At 45.7% G+C, this 25,029-nt stretch overlaps 1 protein-coding gene and 1 pseudogene across 1 annotated transcript in view; one reads left to right on the top strand and one right to left on the bottom strand.

Annotated features, from left to right (window-relative positions):
- The first annotated feature begins 3,224 nt into the window (after positions 1–3,224).
- The window catches only part of MAB21L3 (mab-21 like 3), a 37,132-nt gene continuing 15,327 nt past the window's right edge, over positions 3,225–25,029 (top strand). The window contains 6 exon segments of the mRNA XM_023747662.1: positions 3,225–3,362; positions 8,655–9,135; positions 9,427–9,514; positions 9,771–9,944; positions 18,244–18,433; positions 24,215–24,323. The gene's annotated coding sequence lies outside the window, so the exon portion shown is untranslated.
- LOC111824118 lies at positions 22,721–23,208 on the bottom strand (annotated as a pseudogene).

Here is a 25,029-nt window from a genome sequence, read left to right as displayed (position 1 = left end):
CTCTCGGCTCCTTGGTGAAGAAATTGTAGCTTAACTTGAGCTGAATTCTCTCATGGAAATCGTGAGATGAGGACTGTGCTCTGAACATGTCCTGTCGCCCAAATAGTGCTCAGATGTCGTCTCATTTTGGTGACTTCATTTCTTAATAAAGTCACCATCCCATGTCAAGGCACATGACAGGCAAGGGGACAAAGTCCCTGTTCTCACGGAGCCTACATTTTAGCGCAAAATATACATATTTTAAAAATTAAATTTATTGGGGCAACATTGGTTAATAGCATTCTAAGATATACACATTTTAAAGAGGACAGTTCCATAGAGTAATAAGTAAATATCAGATATACCTAGTAGGTGGATTTAATGAGTAGGACAGGCTTATATTAAGAAGAACATATTCCATCCCAAGTTTCCCCGCATAAAATGGGCCTGAAAACAAAAACAAACAAATGTGAAGGCCCGAGATGCATCTTAGTCCTCACAGAACTGCCCCTGTGAGCTGGGCCGGATTCCCTCAGTCGGCACTTGCCAGGGGTGCGTGTGGGAGGCAACCAATGGATGTGTCTCTCTCACATCAATGTTTCTCTCCCCCTTCCTCCCCCTCTCCCCTCCCCCCCATTCTCTATTTTAAAAAAAAATCAATGGAAAAATATCCTCAGGTGAGGATGAGAGAAAAAAAAAGTTACAAATTCAGTTCCTCATCCTTAGTCCCACTTGGAGCGGAGACTCCGTAGCTGCATCTAGTGGCTTCCATGCTGGGCGGTCAGTCGCAGACACCGGCAGCACCACAGGGCTCATGGGCGGCACTGCTCTCCGGGACCCCAAGTGTTTACTGCAGGATGTTGTTCTAGGCCAGTGATGGCGAACCTTTGGAGCTCGGTGTGTCAGCATTTTGAAAAACCCTAACTTAACTCTGGTGCCGTGTCACATATAGAAATTTTTTAATATTTGCAACCATAGTAAAACAAAGACATATTTTTGATATTTATTTTATGTATTTAAATGCCATTTAACAAAGAAAAATCAACCAAAATAATGAGTTCGCGTGTCACCTCTGACACGCGTGTCATAGGTTCACCATCACTGTTCTAGGCCCACTGCCCCCCCCCCACACACCCCAGAGTCTTCAAATTGCCCCCCTAGAACTTACTGAATTTTGTCACTTTCTTCTGCCTTTCAGGAATGTTGGGCTTGGCACCTGCTCCATGTTCTCCCGCGGCGGTGGGATCATTGCTCCCTTCATCCCCTCTCTGGTTGGTTGTTCCTCCTCGCCTTGTTTTTCTTGATCCTCTGTTTTGGAGATGCCTGTGGGTTTGCGTAGAAAGAGGTCATGGGCCGCTGCCATTTAAGATCAGCCCGACGCACCCGGGACCGTGTGCCTGTGAGAGGCAGGGTCTGCAGAGCGGACAGACTCCTACCTGGGATGCTTTCACCCCCAGCTCTGATTTTCCGCTCATCCGTGCTCTCCGGACCCTCAGCTGAAGCCAGCTTGTCCCTTCTTGTCCCCGTTCACAAGCTAGTCCATTAGGGAACGCTTATGAGGCGTCTGCTGTGTGCAGGCTCCGTGCTCAGCTCCCTCCGTATGTCGCCTCCTGCAGTGACAGCGACACGGAGGCAGGCGGTGTGCGACCCTGATTAGAGGTGAGAATGCAGCAGGAAGAGGTGACATACCTCCCCACGCACACCACTTGGAAAAGAAACTCAGAGGAGAAACACCCTAGCAGTGTGTCTATTAATACTTTTTGCCATTTTTTAAATGTAACAGTCAGAGCAAAGAGTTAGACTTAAATGACAGCCCGAATCCTTCCCGCCATGAAGGGCTCAGGCTCAGCTCGGGGCCCGCGGAGACCGGGCCGTCTCTGCCGGGTCTGACCTAGCACTTCCCCGCCTAGACTCGCGGGGGGACAGGTTTGGGTGGCGCTTGTGGATGTTCTGGGGACAACTGTCCATCACCCACCGCTTCCTCGTCCCGGACGTCTCCGAAATGCACCATAGCTGTTCCTTGTTTTGAGTTTGGATGCACTTCCTTTTTCTGAGTATCTCTCCCCGTGTCTCGTGCTTCATTTGAGGTGACAAGACCCTTCTTTCAAAGGACTCATATGAGTTCCCTCTGTAAAGCGTGCCTGGCATTAGGGTTCCTGGTTAAAGACCCACCTTCGGCTGCTACCCTGGAGCATGGAGACCCAGCTCTGGGTCTCTGTTGGCTCCCGCCAAGCAGAGAAGAGGCGAGAGTGTGTGTTCACTTTGATTGAGCAACAGTCCATGTGCTGGACGTGTGTTTGCCCAGAGGTGGCCAGAGGTCAGAGATCCTGCTGCTCCCCCGTCCTGTCCCCCCCTCTCCCTCCCCCACCCTGCTCCTCCTTTTCCATCATCTCTTCACTTTTGAAAAATCAGCAAAACTAACCGCAGAGGCTGAGAGGCCGTCTGCACCAGCAGCGGTCCTGCCCTCAGGACGTGGAAGCCCAACCCCGAGGCCCTGATGCTGAGCAGCCCCTGGGCAGGAATTCAAGCCCCGGGCAGCCCCGCAAGCACTGTTTCCTCTGTGTTGCTGTCTGGGAGGCTGTGTGCACGTAGAGAAGCCTCGTTTCCAGAGCACGTCTTTTGGATCCGTGGCAAGGCCTCGCATCGCTCCCTGGCCCTCCACCTGTTCAGGGCAGGCAGTTCCCAACCACGTGTGCGTGGGGTGCTCTCGGCTCTCTTTCTTCTCAGGATGTGTGTACCTTTAAGCCTTCAGTTATGGTGCAGAGTGAATCGGTGAGCGTGTAGGGATGGTTTGGCTGATTCCAGGGTTGAGAACGTTCAAGTTCGCCAGCAGCAAATATCGGGGGCGTGTCCTAAGTGAAGAGTGTGTGGAGGTCACTGTGCTGCAAGCTGCGCCCCCGGAACGGAAGCTGAGCCCCAGGTTCCCTGCGAAGTCTGGCCGTGGGGGCTGGCTGCCCCGCCCCCGGGGGGTGCCCCATGCAGAGCACAGCCTGCCCTGACCCCCAGGGCTGTTACTCTCTCACTCCCCTCCGTGCCTGAGGGATCACCATCCCCAGGGCCGTGCTCTCTGGGGAGAGACTGGTTTGTAGTGTATTCCGGTGGGAAGGCATGGGCGGGGCAGTAAGCAGGACGGTCATCTCCAGGGAAACTAATGCTGAGTTTTTGTTTGTTTCATTCCACTCCCTGCCCCACAGAAGTATGTGCAGTGGTCTTTACCTTTCATTGTCTTTGGAGCCACGGGCCTGGCCTCGGGCCTGCTGAGTTTGTTATTGCCCGAAACCCTGAACGCCCCGTTGCTAGAGACCGTTTCCGACCTCCAGGTGTACTCCTACCGGAGTCTGGGGGACGAAGCTCTGTCTTTGCAGACCCTGGACGTCCCACAGGTATGGCCGTGTAGCACGCATTCAGAATCACCACTTAGAGGACAATAGTTTTTTTTAAACATGTATTTTTATTGATTTCAGAGAGGACGGGGAAGGGATAGAGTCAGAAACATCAATGATGAGAGAGAATCATAGATCGGCTGCCTCCTGCACGCTCCCCACTGGGGATTGAGCCCGCCACCCAGGCCTGTGCCCTGACCAGGAATCCAACCGTGACCTCCTGGTTCATAGGTTGACGCTCAACCACTGAGCCACACGGGCTGGGCGATGATGTCATTTTTCTTTGGGCGGGGGAGGGGGAAGTGTGTCTGGTTAGAGGAAACAGATCTGAGCAAAACTCATGGAAAAAAAGGTGGGGTGTCATAGCAACTGCTTTTCAGAGAAATAAAGATGATTGATGGTTCACTAGCTTTCTTAGGACACCTTGGGGCTAATTCCTAGGAGAATAGATGTCACAGAAAGACGTGTCAGTTAGACGCTCGATAGTAATTCTCATTTTGGAAACGTCATGACACCCTTTCACGCCGCTCTCCTCTCCTGTTGCAGTCCGTGGACAAGGGCAGCGCTCCGGGGAGTGAGAGTGAAGAGGAAGAATTTTATGATGCAGACGAAGGGACTCACATGATCAAGTGAGAGGCCCCAGGTTCCTCCTCCGGAGCAGGAGGTCATCTTTCGTGCCTCCGGCGAAGGCAGGTTCTGCCGGGAACTAGAGAGCTGGGCTCCGACACAGGTCGAAGGTGCTCAGCTTTGGGACTGTTTCCAGGCACAGAGCGAGTTGGAGAAGAGAGCTCCTGAGCGAGGCCATCCCTGCATTGAGAAAATAGATGTTACTGTGTCCAGAATCCGGGTTTAGCTCAGAATCACAACCTCTGGCCAGACGCTCAAGTCCACAGCCAGAGCGGCAAACCCACCTGTTTCTAGAAGTGCGATCAGGTTGCTGTTCCTTCATCGGGACCTAAAGGCAGATATGTGAAAAGTTTTTCTCACCGTTTCAGTAACAGAAGATAAACACCCGTAAGGTTTCATTGCTAGGTCCTTAAGATTCATCTTTATATCCCATTTGACCTCTCCCCTCACCGGTCGCTCCTCACCAGGAATCTGTGAGGCACGCTGGTCTGCGCAGAGGAAAACCCAGCCTCTGTGTGGCCCGGGGCCCCCTCCCGAAATCTGCGGCCTCGCTTTGGTTTGCAGCCTCCTGGTCGGCTTGAGCTCCGTGTGTCTTTAGTCCCACAGAGAATCCTCTAGGAAAAGCCAGCTGTACCAACACGTTCTCGGTCAGAGGTTGCCTGCGACTCCCTGTGAGCCCCCTTCAGCGCTCCGATTGTGGAATTTCTTCAGCTCCCACTGTGTGCTCCTCTGGAAAAATTCCATCGCAGATTCTCGTGCCAACAGTGACTTCAAAATCACGCCCAGCGCCTGACGGAGTGTTACCAGGGTGGAGGGCACTTACCAAAAATGACATGCTGAGCACTTGGCTGTTGGAGGTGAGGGGGGAAGGTGCCATTTTTAATAAGGAGGAAGAGAAAATGACCTTCCACAAGTTTTAAATGTGCTTTGTTTTCAGTGTCATGCAGTGAGGGACTTGGGCAACGTTTAAGAACTTGAACCCTTCTAGTCCGAGGCCCGCCCCTCCCCGTGTAGTCAAGTGGAAGGCACAGTAATTTCATAGGAAAACTTGGTTTTTCACTAAGTACTACCAACTTTCAAGAAAATCAAAATCATACTGAGAAGATCTGTTTCCCCATGAAAGTTGACTGTTACCTCACATTGGAATATTCACCCCGAGTCAGTGGGCTTGGGCAGCAGCGCTTTAAGTCACTTTCCCACCCAGGAAAATGTGTGTTTTCGGAATTGCCATTTCTACTGATCTCTTAGAGAAATTGCATTAGAGGAAAAGAGATGACGTCGCCGTGACTGCTTCTGGGAACTGGGAGGCGTCACCCCATCGGCTGCAGCACTCTCCTGTCCTTCCGCATCGGCCTCTTGGTTCGCACTGTATCCGTCTGTCCTCTGTATTTGCTGAAGGGTTTTCATGTTCCTTATGCCCTGACAATGTACTGCGCTCTTCATAAGCAGGGCATCTCAACCGCGTTTTACATCTCCCTGCTACGCCCAGAACGTGGGCCTGGATGCCGTAGGGACTAGTAAGAGGCACTGTTTCACCTTCAGGGAGTTACGGAACTCCTCCCAGCGTTGTAAAGCCCGGGCAGATGCCACCCAAACCCCCAGACTGGGGAGTCCTGCTTGTGTTTCTCTGGAAGCAAAGACCCTGTCCACCACCTGAGAGGAAGAACTTGCAAGGACATTTAGAAGCTCTTCTCCGATGGTCGGGGCATTCAAAATAAAAAATAAACTAAGACACTTGTGGTTTGGGGTTGTTTGAGCTCTTTCTTTGTATTGTAAGAGTAATGCATCCCATTATAGAAAAGTTGGAAACCAGAATTTAAAGAATGTCTTACTCATCGGCTCAATACCCAGCCAGTGTTGACTTGGTTCTAGTTGAAGACCAGTTAGGACTCTGTCCCTGGGTTGGCACTGAGGTTCCCCCTGCCCCTGGCTGAATAGAAAAGAGCTAGCAAGTCAATTATTGATGTGGTAACGATTGGGTTTCTATATCAAATAATATAAAATTAGGTTCTCACCATAATAAAAATAAATGCCAAATGAGTTGAAGGCCTAAATTAAAAGAATGCAAAACTTTAAAACTATTTTAAAGAGATATCAGAGAATAACAGACCTTGAGGGACAGATGGATTTCTCAGGCAACAAGGAAAAAAATCAGCCCCAGCCAGTTTGGCTCCGTGGAAAGAGCATCAACCTGTGGACTGAAGAGTCCTGGGTTCGATTCCTGTCAAGGGCATGTACCTCGCTTGCAGGCTGCATCCCTGGCCCTGGTCAGGGCATGTGAAAAATCAATCAATGTATCTCGCTCACATTGATGTTTCTCTTTCTCTCCCTCCCCCCTTCCACTCTCTCTAAAAATCTCTCTCTCTCTCTTTCCCTCCCCCTCCCTCCCCCCTTCCACTCTCTCTAAAAATCAATGGAAAATATTCTCAGATGAGGATTAGTAAATAAATATATATATATATTTTAAAAAGAAACAAAAAAATCACAAATTATTTTTAAAAAAGAAAAGATTGATAGATTGACGACATCTAACTTTAAATTTTCTATCTATATGACTAACCACACCTCAAAGTTAACAGAAAAGCAATAGATTTGGGGAAAGTATTTGCAACTTCTTTAAGAGACAAGGATTAATATCCAGAATATATTAAAAATTAGTGAAATCAGAAAGAAAAGCTCAGAAAAAAATCCTGTTAGGCAATTCCTCAGCCTCCCTGGAGAATCAGAGAAATGCAAGTTGAAACAAAAATATTTAAAATCCATAAGATTCGGGGGGGGGGGGGACGGACCATAAAATCAAAACGTGAAGATATAGAGAAAAGAATGTACTTATATCCTGATGGAAGCATAAATGTATTCAACAAAGTACCAATAGCAGTCAGTTGAAAATGTGCATATTCTATGATATAGAAATTCTGCTCTATGTCCATGTTGTGGATCTGTTTTCAGATATTTTGATTGTAACCCATCATAAGAAAAATGTTTTACACTATGACACGTACAATACACAAACCTACATACATGTCCGACTGTGTGTGTGTGTGTGTGTGTGTATATATCTCTAAAATTTTATAGAATAATACTTAGCTTGTATTCTGTATTGTCTTTTCTCTGCTATTTTACTTTAAAATGAGAAGAATTCTGGTGAAAACACACAAGTGATTACACAATTCACAAGCAGATCAGAACATGCAGGTGGAAAAAATGAAACATCATACCGTCAGTATTTTCCTTATTACTTACCTAGTGCACATGTGCAAGGCGGTGTGTACAAAGATGTCCACTGTAGTTGCAGTGAAAAGTGACATTAAATACCTTCCCTAAGCAAATGTATAGATACTATTTTATTTTTATTTATTTATTTATTTATTTATTTATTTTTAATATATTTTATTGATTTTTAACAGAGAGGAAGGGAGAGGGATAGAGAGTTAGAAACATTGATGAGTGAGAAACACCGACCAGCTGCCTCCTGCACACCTCCTACTGGGGATGTGCCCGCAACTAAGGTACATGCCCTTGACCGGAATCGAACCTGGGACCTTTCAGTCCGCAGACCGACGCTCTATCCACCAAGCCAAACTGGTTTTGGCTAGATACTATTTTATATTCAAAGAATGGAATGAGTAACATAGGAGTTCTGTGTATTGAGGTGGATGGATCCCAACCACATTGACCCAAATGCGGCAAATTTTTGCTAGATCAAGGTCATTTCAAGGTTAAATTATTTAGTGAATGACTGGAGTCCTTGCTCATTAAAGAGATTCAAATGCTTTTTATGTCATATTTCACAATCAAGACTGTTGATATTGTCTTGTAGAAATATAGAAGTCTCACAGGTATTCCCACCCTGAAGAGGAGTTATTCCTCTTCCCTGTGGGCCTGAATTTCTTTGGAACAAGAAATTAACATTATGGAAACATTTAGAAAACTTTTCAGCTGAGACCCTAGAGCTCTGTAGGATAAAGCTTAGGAGACATTACTTATCTATTGAAAAATGTCAAGGGCAGACGAAGCCAAATAGTTTTACAGTAACTTCAGTCTAGGCCCCGCAGAACAATTGATTTCAAATAGAATAGATTCCAGTGTAATCGCTTCGCTTCAAAAATTGCGAACTTCAAGAAGTTGAATGAAATGCATGTGTAAGATGGCAAAAAAAAATGTACACCCAACTTGGAGGGAAGTTTAATAAACGAATGCCAATATGGGGACGGAGCTCCCAGAAACCACCAATGAGGCAGTATGCAGAGGAAGCCCATTGCTGTAGTACAGAGGGCAGCCTCCTGGGCACAGCACAGGGCTAGGAGTGCATCCAGGGAGGTAAACAGGAAACATTCAGCACGGGAGGCACTTGAAAGTAGGTGAACATCCATCATGTCAGACAGGGGTTGGTTGGTTTTTAGCCAAATTCAGTTTATCCTGTTAATTTAAAAAAGACAATATTAGAACATCAGTTGATGTTATACATTAGAATAACAGACTTTTAAATTTAATTTTTAAATGTACTGGGGTGACATTGGTGATATTAGGGTTTTTTAATCCTTGAAGCTCAGCTATTCTTGCTGGTGATAATACAACAGGTTCCTTGGCTTCCTAGAGCCACTTTAATTATTGTGAATGCATTTCCCCACAGATAGGAATGCGCTCTCCTATTTGCTGTTGCAGGTGGCACGCCTCCATTTAATCGTGTAGCAGGATCAAGCGGTACGTGTCTGAATGTGAAAGAAGAGGGTGCAGAACACGTGGCCCGCTGCCCACAGCTGGAGTGTGATCTGACCAGCAGCTTTCCTTCTCCACGCTAGTCCTTTTTTTATTTTTCTGACAATTTTATTAAATGTATTAGGGTAACATTGGTTAATGAATAAGATTATATAGATTTCAAGGGTATACTCCTGTCATACGTCATCTGTAGATTGTATTGTGTGTTCATCACCCAAAGTCAAGTCACCATATAGTTGACCCCCTTTTCCGCCCTCCACCCCCCTTTCCCTCTGGTCACTACCATACTGTTGTCTGTGTCTGTGAGTTTTTTGTTTGTCTTGTTTGTTCGTTTGTTGCTTTCTGTTTTATATCCCACATAGGAGTAAAAACACATGGCTCTCAACTTTTTCCATCGGACTTATTTTCTTAGCATGAGATTCTCAAGGTCCGTGGTACTGAAGAAATACTAACAACATCTCACTGATGATCCTTTCTTGAGGAAACAGATGGACTGTCATCAGCAAATACGTTAAAATCTCACATCTATTTGCTTAATAATACAAAACAGAAAAACAATGACCTGCAATGAAGTATGCCTATCATATGCTTGCTTCTAGCGCAACATAGTTAGATTGGAAAACTTAATTCTAAAGTTTATAGAGAAGAACAGTAGAGAGCAGTTCATTTTGAGTAATATTCTTCCCATTTCTTATGGTGATTAATTTTTCCATTATAGTTTCCTCTGATTGGATACTATAACCGAGGGAGAAGAGGAGGATGAAGATCATCCGCTTTTACAGGAAGAAGGGTGGCCGAAAACTGAGGTTAGGAAGCGACAATCACACTGACTTTTCCATAAAGACTCCCAAGGACCTTCTTAGTAATTGAGGGTTGTATTAGTTTCCTACTGATGCTGTAACAAATGACCACACACCTAGTGGCTTCAGACCACACAAACTAATTCTGTAATAGTTGCAGAGGTCAGACGACAAATGAATCTTACGGGGGTAGAACAATTATGTCAGCAGAGCTGGTTTCTTCTGATCCTCCAGAGGGAAATCCATTCCTTGTCTCTTGCAGCTCCTGGAGGCTACAGCATTGCTTGGTCCTGGCCTCATCCCTCCAGTCTCTGCTTCTGTGGTCGCTTAGCCTTCTACTCACTCTGGTTTCCTGCCTCCCCCTGTAAGGAAGGGCCCACCGAGATAACTCAGGCCTCTCTCTCCACTTGAAGATCTGTACCTTTTGCCATAAAAGGTAACATTCAAGGGTTATGGGGAGTAGAATGGAGATCTCTTTGGGGGCCATTATTTAGCCTATCCCAGGTGTCTTTTTTGAAAATTAAAGTTTTTGGGGTGACATACAGGTTTCAGGTGTGGATTTCTATGTTACAAGATCTGTGTATTGCACTGTGTGCCCACCATCCAAAGTCAGATCATCCTCCATCACCATATACTGGGCCCCTTCCACCCCCGCCCCACCCACCCCCTTCCCTCTGGCCACCACCACCCTGCTGTTTGATATCACAGGTGTGTTATGTGTATCAGCAAGAGATCCTAACTAGATGGAACCTGTTGGAGTCTTCAGTGTATAATTTTAAGTTTTATAAAATAACCTAGTCATCGTCAGGAGAAGCCAGACCCAGACCATGGGTGACAGCCTCAAATCTGCATCTATTAGTATTATTGATCTTATTGATTCCCACTTACTGTTTGAAAGGATGATTTTTAACCCCACTAAGCCTTCATTTCTGAGTTTTATTTTTGCTGCACCTTAACAATTTGCAGCAGTTTTTTTAAAAATGAAAATCAGTGCTGTTCTTACCTCTGCCTTTGCTGTGCGCTCTTAAGCATCCTCAGGTTTCCATTATAGCGCTTATTGTGATTTAATACATCACGATGCCTCCCCTGGTAGGTCATAAGCTCTGTGAAAACTGGGTACATGTCTTCTTTCGTTCCTACTGCCTGGACCCAGTGTGTCCTAGGCATTCAAATGTTTCTGAAAGAACGCATAAATCTTTCACCATTTTTCCATATGAGCGCTATTGCTACCTCACATTGAAAAGCAAACAAAGGCTGTATCCTTTTCATCTTAGTAACTCTAAGAACTAGCACAATATCTAGAACACTGTAGGCATTTATTAACTTTTTAAATGAATGCATGCCCAGGCACAAGGCAGTCAGGATTGACTTAACTGGCCGATCAGGTAATGTACTCAAAAGGGACACTTCCCCAAAGTCTGTCTGAGAGGGAGGCCTATGGATTACTTAGCTTCAGGAAAGCCCCTTATAGATAACCAGAAAAACCTTCATTCCAACGCACCCTTCTTATTCCTTAATCTCACCATTCTGTGCAAAGTTAGAGTTAAGATTAGAATATATTTAAGAGAGAAAGGATCTCTTTTAGCAGGGTCTCAGGTTTCTACCTTGAAAATGGAAGTAAGCAAAGAAGAATTGATTATTAAATAAAGTATCCATGTACTTCTAGACATTACTAAAGTACCATTCACCCTACTGGTTGTAGAATAAATGAATTTGATGATTTTTTAAACGGAGACCTCTCCCTGCATGCACTGAGAGGCAGTCTACCCTATGAAGGTGTTCTTGAGAGGAAATTTTGGCATAACTATCAATGTTATAACATTCAATTCTCTTAAAATAATTCATCAGGGAAGCAACACGTAAAAAGTTTGGAAATACTGTCCATTTGATTCCAGGCACGTAAGGGATCAGCACATTAAAAAAAAAAAAAATCAGCCCTAGCTGGTTGGGCTCAGTGGATAGAGCGTCGGCCTGCAGACTGAAGGGTCCAGGTTTGATTCCAGTCAAGGGCATGTACCTCGGTTGCAGGCTCAATCCCTGTCCCTAGTTGGGGCGTGTGTGGGAGGCAACCTATCAATGTCTTTCTCACATCGATGTTTCTCTTTTTCTGTCTCACCCCTCCCTTCTACTCTCTACATATCAATGAAAAAATATCCTTGGGTGAGGACTAACAAAAAAGAAGAAAAAATCATTAGGTATTGGATCAGTGTCTCGATTTTTCTGTTTGCTCGGTAGCTGAAAAACCGACTCTCCTATGTTGACTAAAATGTAGGTCACCTTTGATTTATCAGAGAAATGCTTTGTCGGAGGAATGACTGAAAGTGACGCCTACGGGGAAAGTTGGACAGTTGGGGTAGTTGAATTTATTTCTCCCTCCTGACACATCTCAGAAGAAGCCCTTTATTTACTGAGTAGGTTCCCAAACATCTTCAAGCGGAAACATGACAAAGCAGCATGTTCTCTCAGTGAAGGAATTTATGACCTTCCCAACCCGGTCCGCCAGGGGAGGGGATAAGGCTGGGAAAGGGTCCAGCTGACCAGGAACAGTGACTGTGTCACAGGTGAAGACCTGGGGCAGTAGCAGAGAATTCGGGGGCGGAGAGGGGCGGGGATTATTTGTGAAAGAGCAAAGTCCATGCTGTTTTTCTCTTGTGCAACTAAGTATTTGAGTTAAGGAATAGAATCATTAGCAAGTTTAGCTGCCAAAGGTGTCACAGAGTGACATCCCAGGGGAAATGGAGTGGCCACCTCGGCTTGGTCCGACTGTCACTTTCCTTTCAGGCATTTCAAACCACCCCAAGGAGCGTCAGGTTTATTGTAGGGAGATGTGCACAAAACATCAAAAGATTTCCTTAAGGGTTTCTCATAGTCAAGAGATAGTTTCAGGGGGGGAAAGATCACCTTTATTTATTCATCAAATATTTTGAGTGCCTGCTATTGCTGCGTCCTACTCGAGGTGCTGGGTTAAAGGAGAGAACGTGTACTGAGCATTGTTCTAAGGTCCTCAAACTTTTTAAACAGGGGGCCAGTTCACTGTCCCTCAGACCGTTGGAGGGCCGGACTATAGTTTTAAAAAAAACTATGAACAAATTCCTATGCACACTGCACATATCTTATTTTGAAGTAAAAAAACAAAACGGGAACAAATACAATATTTGTATTTGCATGTGGCCCCCGCGGGCCGTAGTTTGAGGACCCCTGTAAGCAGTTTATACTCCTTGGCATATCCAATCCTCAGAAGAAAACTAAAATGTTTTTCTGTCGGTTCCATTTTATGGGTGAGAAAACTGAGGCCCGAATTAAGTAACTTGCCCAAGTCAGGTAACTAATCACTGGCAAAGCCTCGATTGTCTGACTTCAGATGTCACTTCTTAAGTGACTGTGCTGTACTGCTCTCATTCTTGAAGGATTCTCGCATTTCAGCCAGGCCTGCTTTTTCTATGGGTTGTTTTGATGATAATGATGTTGATGGCGATGGAACTGCCATGCGTTGAGTGTCATGCACCGTGTTGCCATGTTAAATACATTCATTCTATGGTTATGTCAGACAGTTCTCACAAGTCTATTGGATTAATAATCTCTACTCCTTTGATGAAAACAGTGAAGCTCTCGCGCATTAAACTAGTGAGTGGTGATGCGAGGCCTACATCCCATCTTGTCCTGTGCCACGGCCCAGGCACCTCCTTCTCCCTCTGACCTGCCTCCTGTGAAGGAGGGTTTGTTCCAGAGAAGAGGGGACACTGGTGGAACCCTGGTGCAGCCAAGCTCAGCTGTTTGAATGAGGCTCCCCCTGGGGACAGAGCGTTGTAAGGAGGATTGTAAAGCAAGGATCCTCTGTTTTACAACCACTGAGGGTTTTTTTCTTCACAATTAAGTCAATCGAAATTTAATTTTTGTCAGTAACTAATATGGGTGGAGAAGCTTGTCAAAACTCCTCGTTTGGGGGCGAAATCCAGTTGTACAATCTCATAGAGAAGATGGGAACAAAATCTCTGGGTGCCCCCCTTTTTTTTAGTATGTTTTTATTGATTTTAAAGTAAGAGGAAGGGGAGAGGAATAGAGAGATAGAAACATTAATGAGAAACTTCATCAGTCAGCTACCTCCTGCACACCCCCTGCTGGGGGTCGAGCTGGCAACCTGGGCATGTGCCCTGACTGGGAATTGAAACCCACGACCTCTTGGTTTCTGGGTTAACGTTCAACCACTGAGCCACACCGGCTGGGCAGATTAGCCGAATTTTTTTAAGCCCAGAGCAACTGCCACCAAGTCTCCCGTGCGTACACGTGCACCCCCCCCCACACACACACCTCATTAAACTTCTTTATTTGATGCTTAATAACTTTTAGCTCTGGAGTAGTTTAGAAGACATTTTAAACATCCTCTGAAGTCTTCACAATATCTCATCAATATAGTTTTAGAATCAGGGAGACTTATTTCTCATTCTCATTTTTCTCTTTAACATGAAATGTTAACCTCATTTTTATTATAAGTCTAAGTCTGTTGTGCTGATTTCCAAGTAATATATATGTAAAAGTCCAGCTGCCATGGGGGACAGCTTCAGGAAGTCGTACCAATTAGGAACTACCGAAGATTTTAGGACAAGGATTTAATCCACCCATTAAAAAAAAATTTTTTTAAGTGAATTCTCATGGTGCCATGTTTTTCCAAAACTGAAATGGATATGACATGTTTCAAGAAAACATATTTTCACCTGATCCACGTCATTTGCTAACTAATGAGGAAGTAACTGGAGAAATATGACTTTCATGAGGCCACTTTCCTCCTCTTCATTGTCCTTGAAGATTTGCCATTTCTCACGGAAAAATGCCTGAGAGCTGACTTCCCCTTCCCCTCCCCCTTTTCTGAGGTCCTGGGGTGGGGGAGGGGGCAGGAGCCTCTGGTGGGAGGAGTGGCAGGATTATACAAAAGCTCTTCCTCTAAGCCTGGGCAGCAGTTTTCTCTCCTTGGAACCAGAGTGGAGTGGTAAGTACAGGCCCGAGAGAGGGGGGGGCGGGGGGTGTGTGTGTGCGAGTTTCCATGGGGAGCTCTGCAGGGAAGTGGGGAGAGGGAGCTAGGAGCCTTCTGCACCGTTCCCTGGGCCTTGGGGAGAGAAGGTGGTTCCCGAGGCTTCTTTCTGGCTGCAGTTGTGAAAGAGGGACCCAACCAGAGTGTTTTCTGTGTTTCAGTCATGGAATCAAAGGGAGCCTTAGGTGAGTGAGCAGGGAGCAAACTCAGTCACACGGCATATGCACCACCCTGATGTTGGTGATGGCTCATTGCTCTGAGCGCACAGACGTGTTACCAGACTCACTGATATGTAGTTGGTCACCTGGGTTCTATCCTTGGCCCTTGGCCTTTTTTACTTGCTCCCTGCGCAATCCAACATCCTCTGCTCTGACTATGGAGTGGTATTATTTGTACATTTTTTTTTCTGATTATGAAAATAGAAGTATGTTAATTGTAAAAAAAAAAAAAAGTCAGACAATAAAAAAAAGGTAACATGGAAAATAAGCATTAGATGTAATCCCACCACCCAGAGAAAACCATTCCTAAGCTTTTCTCCATGTGTGGGTAGTGTTTTAGTCTTCCATCATATGGATGTATCATTAGCCAGCGTCCAATTGTTAACTATTTACTTTAGGTCCAATTGTTCCTATTGTAAAGGAGGCATATAGAGTTGGCATACCTCACGTTTCCTTTCAATAAATTTTAAAATTTTTGATGAGCCTTGCCCTGCCAGTTTACTCGGCCATTGTTAATATACAAGGGCCAGATTCCCTTATAAGCACCAATACCTTTTTCTGACTTTTGCCAGATTATCACATTGGTGTGTATCCAGGGTTAGGGCTTAATCTGTATGTTTCTGGTGTAACTAGAGATATAAGAGTTTTTATGCTTATTAACTCTGTGTATTCCTGCTTTTGTGCATGGATTGCCTGCTTGGGTTCTCTACTTATTCTATATTATGAAATCACGTTTTCTAATTTTGAAGTTTTGAATTTTTATTTAAAGTTTGTAGGACCTTCAGCCTATGTTCCTCATACACACAAGTGTAGGTAAATGTTCCTCTCCCTTTTCTTCTGGTTGCTTTATGATTTGTTTTTATATTAACTCCTTAATTTACTTGTACTTGGAATTCGTGTCAGTGTTTGGAGGGAACCGGGACCTGGCTTTCTTGTTTTCTGAACAGCTGAGCACTTCCTTTCTTCCATTTGCTCAGTCGTTCACCTTGGCCCACTGATTCAAGTTCTGTTTTGAATTCATTTTCAATTCTTGTTCTATTTCTCACACTCCTTTAACTCAGCCTGATCCCTCTTTGTTGACCTTTTATTGAATCAATCCCTGTTTTCTTGAATTTTATCGACACCATGCAAACAGAAACTACCTGTCTTCTTTGTTATAGTAAATCCGTTCATAAATATCCCCAGGTCCTGGGGATTCTTTTCCTCCAGGTTTCTAAGTTATGTAATATTTTCATGATTCCATGTTAGTAATTCACGGATCTGTAACAAAAGGACAAATACAATTCTGACTTTTGCCAGCAAATTTGAGGAGTTCTAATTGGAGCCCCTAAAATGAGAATTTTACTCCTGGGATTTGAACTTTGGGAGATGGTTGGTAAAAGTTTGCCTAACTGGTTTAACATTCCAGGACCCGAAAAGCAGGGGGACAAGGCTGGGGCTGCCGGCCACTCCAGCGGGGAACTTGGTCTTGTCCGGGCTGGCAAAACCTCTACAAGGTCTGCTTTGCTGAGTTTAACTGTCTATTTGACTTGGTATAGAGTTTCCTCAAAAAATTAAAAATGGAATTCCCATTTGACCCAGTAATCCCACTTCTAGGAACATGTCCCAAGAAATCAGAAACACCAATCAGAAAAAGGATGTATGTTGATTTGACTCCAGGCCAGATGGTCCTTGTGACTGTATGTGGGTTCTTCCTGGTCCGAGCTCCCAGGTCTGTCTGGCCTGATCACTGGCTTCCTCTCCAGAGGCTCCCAGTGCAGCAGCTGATGGCAGTGGTGCCGCATGGGGACCTGGGAAGCGGAAACAGCTCTTGTCTGCATCTTTCCACATTGGGGACCCTTAATGGGTTTGGAAGAACCCCGGTCTATCTAGTATGTATAATACTTAGGGAGTTGGCGCTCAGGGTCTTCTGATTTGTATTGACCTGCAGTTGGTGACATATTCCTGGTATCACCCTTTAGTTTCCATGTGAATTTGAAGAACCACATATTTTTTTATTTGTCATTTTGTTGCTTGGGGTTAAGAGGGGATGCCCGGTCTTATTTTGCCATTTGATTGGAAGTCTGCCGTTGTCCAGTGGTCCTCTAACTGAACATTTCTCGTCAGCTGCTATCTTTCTGCCATCAGAGAAATACATTATTTTTTTCTTCACTCATCCATTTATTCATTCTTTCATTCAACATTTGTTGAGTGATTCTCTAAGCACTTGGGGTAAGGTGAACAAAATAGACCAAAATTTCTGCTGTGCAGTAGCTTAGGTTTTATCCGATATTAAGGCAACCAATTCCAACATTATTTTCTTTTCAGCACTTACCACTCACTGAAAATGTCTTGTTTATTGACTAGTTAACTTGCTTATTTATTTTCTCCTCCCTCTCCAAAAATGAACTGGAAACCTTTTTTACCGTCTTATTGTATCCTTAGGGCTTCAGAATACTTGGCACAGGAGGCTTTTAATGTTTATTTGCTGGGAAGTGAATAAGATATTGTGGAATTAAATTTCAGGAAGAAAAAACATATGTAATGATAGACCTTCCAGAACAATGTTGAATAGAAGCGGTAGGAGTGAACATGGTGTCTTGTTCCTAATCTTAGGGACAGAGCGTTCAGTCTTGCACCATCAAGGATGATGTTAGCTGTGGGTGTTTTATAGAGGGCCTTATTAAACTATTTGTAATTTGTTGATCATTTTTTATCATGGAAATGTGTTGGACTTTTTGTCAAATACTTTTTTTTTACACCCGCTGAGATTATGTGGCTTTGCTTTTTATACTACTAATAAGGTGTGTTACATTGTTTGATTTTCATGTGTTGAAACCACCTTGTTGGGATAAATCTGATTTGGTCATGTGTATGGTCCTTATATGTTGCTGGACTTTGTTTGCTAGTATTTTGAAGACTTTTGAATCTATATTCATAGGGATAGTAATCTATAGTTTTCTTTGCTTGAGATATCTTTGCCTAGTTTTAGTATTAGGTTAATACTGAGCTCATAAAATAAGCTGGAAAGTGTTTCTTTTTCTTCTTTTTTGGGGGAAGAGTTTGTGAGTGACTGAGGTTCTTTTTTAATTGTTTTATAAAATTCACCTGTGAAGCCACCTGACCCTGAGCTCTTTTTTTTTTAATTTTTTTCTGGAAAGTTTTTTTAAAATATATTTTTATTGACTTCAGAGAGGAAGGGAGAGGGAGAGAGAGATAGAAACATCAGCGATGAGAGAGAACCACTGATAGGCTGCCTCCTGCACGCCCCCTACTGGGGATTGAGCCCACACCCAGGCATGTGCCCTGACCAGGAATCGAACCATGACCTCCTGATTCATAGGCTGACGCTCAACCATTGAGCCACACCAGCCAGGCTGGAAAGTTACTTCTTGGTTGCTAGTGTTCTGGCTGCTTGTGACTAGTTGTCATGGTGATGGAGAGAATGAAATGGGAGGTGGCTGTGATAGGCATTGCACTGTGGACTTAACCTACATATCCTTTGTTAATAGGACTTTGTCGTAGCCTTCCTCTGACCTGGGCTTGAAATATCCGGTTTCATTCATGATGCTAGAGTGCAAATGAAGACAGTAAAAGTATCCTACCATCCTGCAAATCAGACTTGTTTCTGTCCTCACTCCATTATTCCATGACCCCATGGAGTTTTAGATCCTGAGGCAAAGACTTGGTAGCAAGAAAAAGGTAAGCGTTTATATAATAAGTTGAGAACTAAAGCCAAATGTTAAAGAGTTGTCACAATTGGTACCCGTCACTTGGCACTTTGTTCCACCAGGTGGTTATGTTTTGTTTTTTGTTTTTTCTTATGAAGTGTTTAATACTAAAAAGACTCATTGATGTTTAAATATCAAGCTTCATTTATGTCTTTTCTATTTGTTCTTATTGTTATTGTTTTGTCTGGCTGTTTTGACCTTGATCACTTTTATTGGAGCTCCTGCCCACGAGGTCAAATTGTATTTTCTCAACCTTGATTGTAGAACACAAACTGCCATAAACCTGTGGGAGAAAGCCACGTGTTCCTTGGCAGTTGGTTTCCTGAATCATGTTTCAAGAACAAATATTGTGGCTCCGGAGTAGTGAGACTGAGAGGTGGGGCCGAGCGTCCCGGGGCCCCTCCCGCGTGCCTTTGCGAGGGTTTCCCTTTCTCCGGGGAAGGCCAGGGGTTGTCCCAGGCAGGCTTCCTGGGCTTCCTTGGTTTCCTGGGGTCCTGAGGGAACGCTCAGAAGACCTTCCTGTAGTCGATCCCTAAGCCAAGAACTCTCGTTCCCAAGACTGCCATGGGGGGGGGGAGGGGGGGCTCACGTGAAGAGCTCCGGGGAGGCCTCCTGGAGAAAAACAGTGAAGGGGGGACCGGGATGCCGGTATCAGGGAGCTTTCTATGGTTCTAGCATTGAAACTCTCGAGTAAAAGAGCATGAGAAAAGCTGGCCCAACTTCTGGGGCAGGTGGGAAGAGAAGCAGAAATGTGGCCCAGAAAAGCAGGAAAACCAGCCTTCAGAAGAGGCCCTGAGAGCATTGCCCCTTCCTGGGGCAGTTGGTTGACTGGTAGGAGGGAATGCAACAGAGGGTGGTGCCCCTGAGCTGTCTGTCTGTCTAGATGCCTCTCCGTCCAGCCCTGGGAAGCAACGGTGAGTTTCTCAACAGAAGTGTCTTAGTTGGCTGGGGCGGCCATGACTAAATACCACGCACTGGGTGGCTTAAACAACGACAGTTATCTTTGCACAGTTCTGGAGGTTAGACGTTCAAGGTCAAGGTGTCATCAAGCTTGGTGTCTCCTTGGCTGGCAGGTGGCCCCTTTTCTCGCTGTGCCCTCACGTGGCCTTTCCTCTGTGCCGTACAAGCGTGGTGTCTCTTCCTCTTCTTACAAGGATACCGGTTAGATGGGATTAGGACTCAAATGGCATTCTTTTCACTTCATCGCCTCTTTCAAGATCCTGGCTCCAAACACAGTCACACGCTGAAGTACTAGGGTTTAGGAATTTAACAGATGAATCGGGGTGGTGGTGGGTGGCATAATTTAGTTTATAACAAGAGAGGCCAATAAACTCCTCCACTGAGGGACGGAGGAGCAGGAAGGCCCCATAAAACGACCTGCAATTAACCCGGGACCGTGTAAGGATAGTCAAAAAGATCTGAAGGGTGGTCAAAAGAACGGAAACGTTTGGGACAATTGAGACCTTGATCCCAGTTTATCTTTCTCCCGGAGCAGCAGGAGAAGGTGACAGCAGCCGTGGGAATGAAACCGCTAATGCTCCTGGGGAAACCCAGGGTTATCTGTCAACACACCAAGTCAGCCGGGACCTACTGAGCACTGAGAGGCGCAAGACACACTCCCAGACATTAGCGAGCAGAGTCTCATCCAGGCGCAAGTTAGGAACATGTGGGAAGTTCCTAAGCACAGAGAAACGACCCAAGAAGTTGCCAAGGAGTCTTGGAGGCCTCCATGCGTCCAGCAGTGGGCCTGGAACTGGGAATTCGTCGGAGAGCCAAGAAGACCTGACCCCTGACCTCTGGCGGCTCCTACACTAGAGGGGTGGACAGATCTTGGTCTAAGAGCCACACAAAGCATTTCAAACTATGATAAGTGCTCTAAACACAAAGGACAGTGGGACAGGATCGAGTGCGACAGAGAACAAACCCACCTCAAAGGAATTCTCAGCAACTGACATGTAAGTGGAGACCTGAAAGATAAGAAAAGGTTAACCAGGCCACGAATCAAAAGGACATTGGTGCAGCAGCTATTACTTTGTGTGCCTAAGCCACTACAGGCCTGTTGACATAGCTTAAAAATAGATCATGCCATTTTTTTTCTGATTATGTAAATGAGTCATACTTATGAAAAATGTTTTTTACACAGGAAAGTATTAAAAAAATTACCAGTGGGGGGTAAGAGATTAACCAAAGGACTTGTATGCATGCATATAAGCGTAACCAATGGACACAGACAGTAGGGGTGACGCCCTGTGCTCGGGGGTGGGAGTGGGCGGGGAGAGGTCAATGGGGGAAAAAGAAGACATATGTAATACTTTCAACAATAAAGAATTTAAATAAACAAAAAGAAAATAAAAACCTACCAGAAGTCTTACTTCCTTGAGGTAACTACTTTGAGAATATATGCTGTTTTATATGGTGAACAGTAGCTTGAAGTCTTTTTGTTTTTTAGTTTCTTCCCATTTTCCCTCTGCCTAGTTCCTCTCTGTCCCCCACTCATGATGCATTTGTACCCTGTTTCTTTTTTTAATTTTGTAAAATATATATTTTATTGATTTCAGAGAGGAAGGGAGAGGGAGCGAGAGATAGAAACATCAGTAATGAGAAAGAATCATTGATTGGCTGCCTCCTGCACGCCCCACACTTGGGATTGAACCATGACCTCCTGGTTCATAGGTCAACGCTCAACCACTGAGCCACGCCGGTTGGGCTCCCAGTATACTTTCAAATATTTCTGTTAAATGCTTGCCCTTGAAGTTGTGTAGCTACCTTGAAAATATAGATGTATACTGCGAAATGATTTATGAATGTTCTCTTACTGCCGCTGACCTACATATATTTTCGTTTCTTTTTCTGCTTGTATCTTTCCTGTCTCAGCATGATACATCTTAATAAAGGAAACTAACACAGATATATTACTTCACAGTTGGGCTAATAATAATTTCCAGCTTTCAAATGTTTATGTTATAAGACTGACTCTCTTCTTATTATGCAGAATCATGTTGGCAAAACTAGTTAACTAGAGCCCCACTTGCTGGGGTATTATCAGAGCCCAGCTGACCTGGGGGAAGGGGAATACCCAACTCTCATACGGTCTAGCCTTCTGAGGGGGAGAGGACAGCAGCCAGCTGCAGCCCCTCCGGCCACGCCGTCCCACCTCAGGAGGGAGGGAAAGGAAAACCGAGCATCACTAGTGAGGTTCACAGACCAGAAACGCACTAAAAGACTGAGACCTCATCAGGGGACTAGAGAACACTTCCCCTCCTCTACAGCTCACCCCGCATCACCACAGGCCTGTTTACAGCAATCCTTGCACCCGTGCATCATGTCCAACTATTGGAGAAAACTGCAAGGCATATGACAGGCAGTAAACCACAATTCGTATCACAGTTCGTATCAGACGTGGCAGGATGTTGGGGTTATCAGATACAGAATTTGAAACCACGATACGATTAAATGCGAAGAGCCCTAGTGGGTGAAGTAGACACGTGCAAGAACAGATGGGTAACACAAGCAGGGAGATGGAAGTCCTAAGAGAGATCCAAACCAAAATGCTGGAGGTAGAAGGAGACATGAGGAATGCCTGGGCTCCTTCGGAGACTGGCTGAGAAAAGAATCTCTGGGCCAGGGGCCATCTCCGCAGACACCTCCAGAACTCAAAAGCAAAGAGAACCAAGATCGTAAAACACAGAACAAAATATCTAAGGACTATGGGACAACTACAAAAGGTGTCACACATGTAATGAGAAGACCAGAAGGAGATAAAACAGAGAAAGAAACAGAAGAGGTGTTTGCAACAGTAATGACTGAGAGTTTCCTCGAAATGCGCGATTCCCCCCTTATCCGCGGTTTCACTCTCCGAGTTTCCGTTACCTGCGGTCAACCTCTGTCTGAAAATATTACATGGAAACTTCCAGAGATGGATAATGGATAAGTTTTAAGTTGAGCGCTGTTCTGAGGAGCGTGATGAAATCTGGCGCCATCCCGCGCTGTGCTGCCTGGGAAAGCCATTCCTCATCCCTTTTCCAGTGTCCGTGCTGTATACGTGACCACCTGTCAGTCACTTAGCAGCTGTCTTGCTTATCAGATCGACTGTCAGGGTATCTCAGTGCTTGTGGTCAGGTAACCCTTATTTGACATAATAATGGCCCCAGAGCAAAAGAGTGCTGATGCTAGCAATTCGGATATGCCAAAGAGAGCGTCCTTTCAAAGAAAACGTGAAAAGGTTCCCAACTTTATTTGTTTGTTTGTTTAAAGTTTATAGTTTATTAATCCTCTCATGACAAATCTGCACAACCATCACAAATAAAGTCACTGAAGAATCTTGACACCTTCTGTAGTTCAATCTCCAGCTCACTTTTTGCCAGCACCAACATCCCCCTGACTGTCTTCATTCTGTTCCTGCGTTCCTTTCTCTGTTTTCTTGAGGTCTTCTTCTTCTCATATAGGCCATGTCTTGCAAGTCTGTGTTTGGGTTCGTCTTTCTTTGCGTAATCCAAGGAATCATAAATCATGCCAAAGCCAGTGCTCTTGCCACCACCCAAGTGGGTTCTGAATCCAAACACAAAGATGACATCAGTAGTGGTCTTATACATTTTGGCTAGTTTTTCCCCGATTTCTGTCTTTGGGTCCTGTTGCCTTCCCAGGGTGAAGGACATCAATGACCATTTGCTTCCGCTGAAGGAGTCTGTTGGTCATGAACTTCCTGGTCTGGATAGTTACTGTGTCATTCATGATGAAGGTTGATCTTCAAGCAGCCAGGGAGGAAAAAAGGGGGTTCCCAACTTTATAAAGTGATTCCATGCAGCTCAAAATATTTCATCTATAAGAATGTCACGTCAATGTGTAATGCAATCAAATACCGCTATTAACTGAGGGTCAGTTACGTGTTAGGTGCTCAGCTATTCTGGGGGCATGGAGCACACAGGGTCCCTGTGTTGTTCAAGGCTGGGGGCTCCCTCCAGCCCGGATCCTCATCTCTGTCTGGGCCTCTGAACTGTCACAGTTGAGTCACCCCAGGATCGAAGGAAAACTTTGAGAGAATAAGGCAGAGTTTGTTGCTTTGGTGCACTTTGCCAAACGTGTGTGTTTAAGAGCGATTTGGATCCAGCCAACCCTTCACCTTCTTGGAATAAATATCTGGGCCACCAGGTCAGTCAGTGACAGACGCCCCTGCTGGTGGGCCAGGCGCATGCCTGCCCGGGCCTGCACCTCTGGACGGGTCGGGGTTGTGAGCACCTTGTTAAACTGCCTTGAAAACGTAACTTCTTGGTCCTCAGAGCAGAAGCTGAGTCGAGCTGGTTGACCTGTGCCTACTTGCATTGGTGTGAGTCATGAGAAGTGAGGAGCCGTGTATCCCGAGGAAGGAGAGGAATCTGAGTCAACGTGAATCCCTCCCAGTGGCCCAGCGTAGTGCCTTAGGCAGGCTGTTGCTCAATGCATAGTTGTTGACCCAATATCCAATTAACCAGAGATCGGAATCTGCAAAGAAAGTGTCTTTTCCACTCGTCAGAGGCCCCCGTGTGTGTGTGTGTGTGTGTGTGTGTGTGTGTGAGAGAGAGAGAGAGAGAGAGAGAGAGAGAGAGAGAGAGACTGACTGCCTGCCTGCCTGATGTTTGGAACCTTTGCCCGTAAGGAACTGTGTCATGGAATGAGGAATGGGTTGTGTTTATACAACACCCCTATTTTCCGGGTCTGACATCCAGGCCTGACGGCAGTAAGCCACCTGAGCACCTGCCTCTTTCTTCTTCTCCAGGCTCTTCGCTGGCCCTGCTGTGGTTTTCGCTGCTCACATCTGGCAAGTGCCGCTGGCCCTGGCGCCAGAGAAGATCCTCTGTGACCAGCTGCAGCCTGGAGCAATCTCGGTAGGAAAGCCACAGGCACGTAGTAACGAAGTGTGCACATCTGGGGACGCGTGTCTGGGGCGACCGCAGAACGAGAGGAAAGGCCCCGCCAGGGGCAAGGGAGTCCAGTTAATGACCAGGACGAAGCAGGAATGAGGACAAAAACAAGAGCTCCTGGGAGAAACAGGAGGGCCTGGGTCCAGTTCCAACTAGGGCGGGGCAGGATTCTGAGCTGCGCGAAGCCCCGAGTGAGAGGCTCTGGTCCACCTGCTGTTGGGAGCACCTGGCCAGTGGTCAGAGAAGCTGAGATCCCCAGAGCTGATGGCAGGAGGAGACAGAGTGACAAATGGGAGGACATGGAAACTCGAGGCAGTGCTGAGGGTGGCTTTCCCCGTGCCTGTCAGAGGCGGGTTCGCAGAGGGACCTGTGGGAAGCGGCTGGGCTGCACCCTGGGATGAGGGAGTGGGGAGTGGGTGGAGCACGGAGCACCTGGGGGCTCTGTGGTGGCTTTCCTGCCCCAGGGCAGGGCAGGGCAGGGCAGACACCGTGAGATATGCAAATTCTGAGGCTCCGGAAGGCGGAGTTGCTGGGCAGCCGGCCTGCTGAGCACTGGGAGGCGCACTCGGTGGGTTTGGACACCCTCGGTCTGAGCCTGAGCGGGGCGCCTGGCGCGCTGTTTCCTTAGCAGACCTCATGTTTACGCTTCGGGGAGAGCAGATCAGACCAT

Source organism: Myotis lucifugus, unplaced genomic scaffold, assembly GCF_000147115.1.
Source record: "Myotis lucifugus unplaced genomic scaffold, Myoluc2.0 scaffold_938, whole genome shotgun sequence".
NCBI classification, from domain to species: Eukaryota; Metazoa; Chordata; class Mammalia; order Chiroptera; family Vespertilionidae; genus Myotis; species Myotis lucifugus.
The sequence above is the reverse complement of the archived record's forward strand: the minus strand, read 5'-3'. Positions and strand labels throughout refer to the sequence as shown.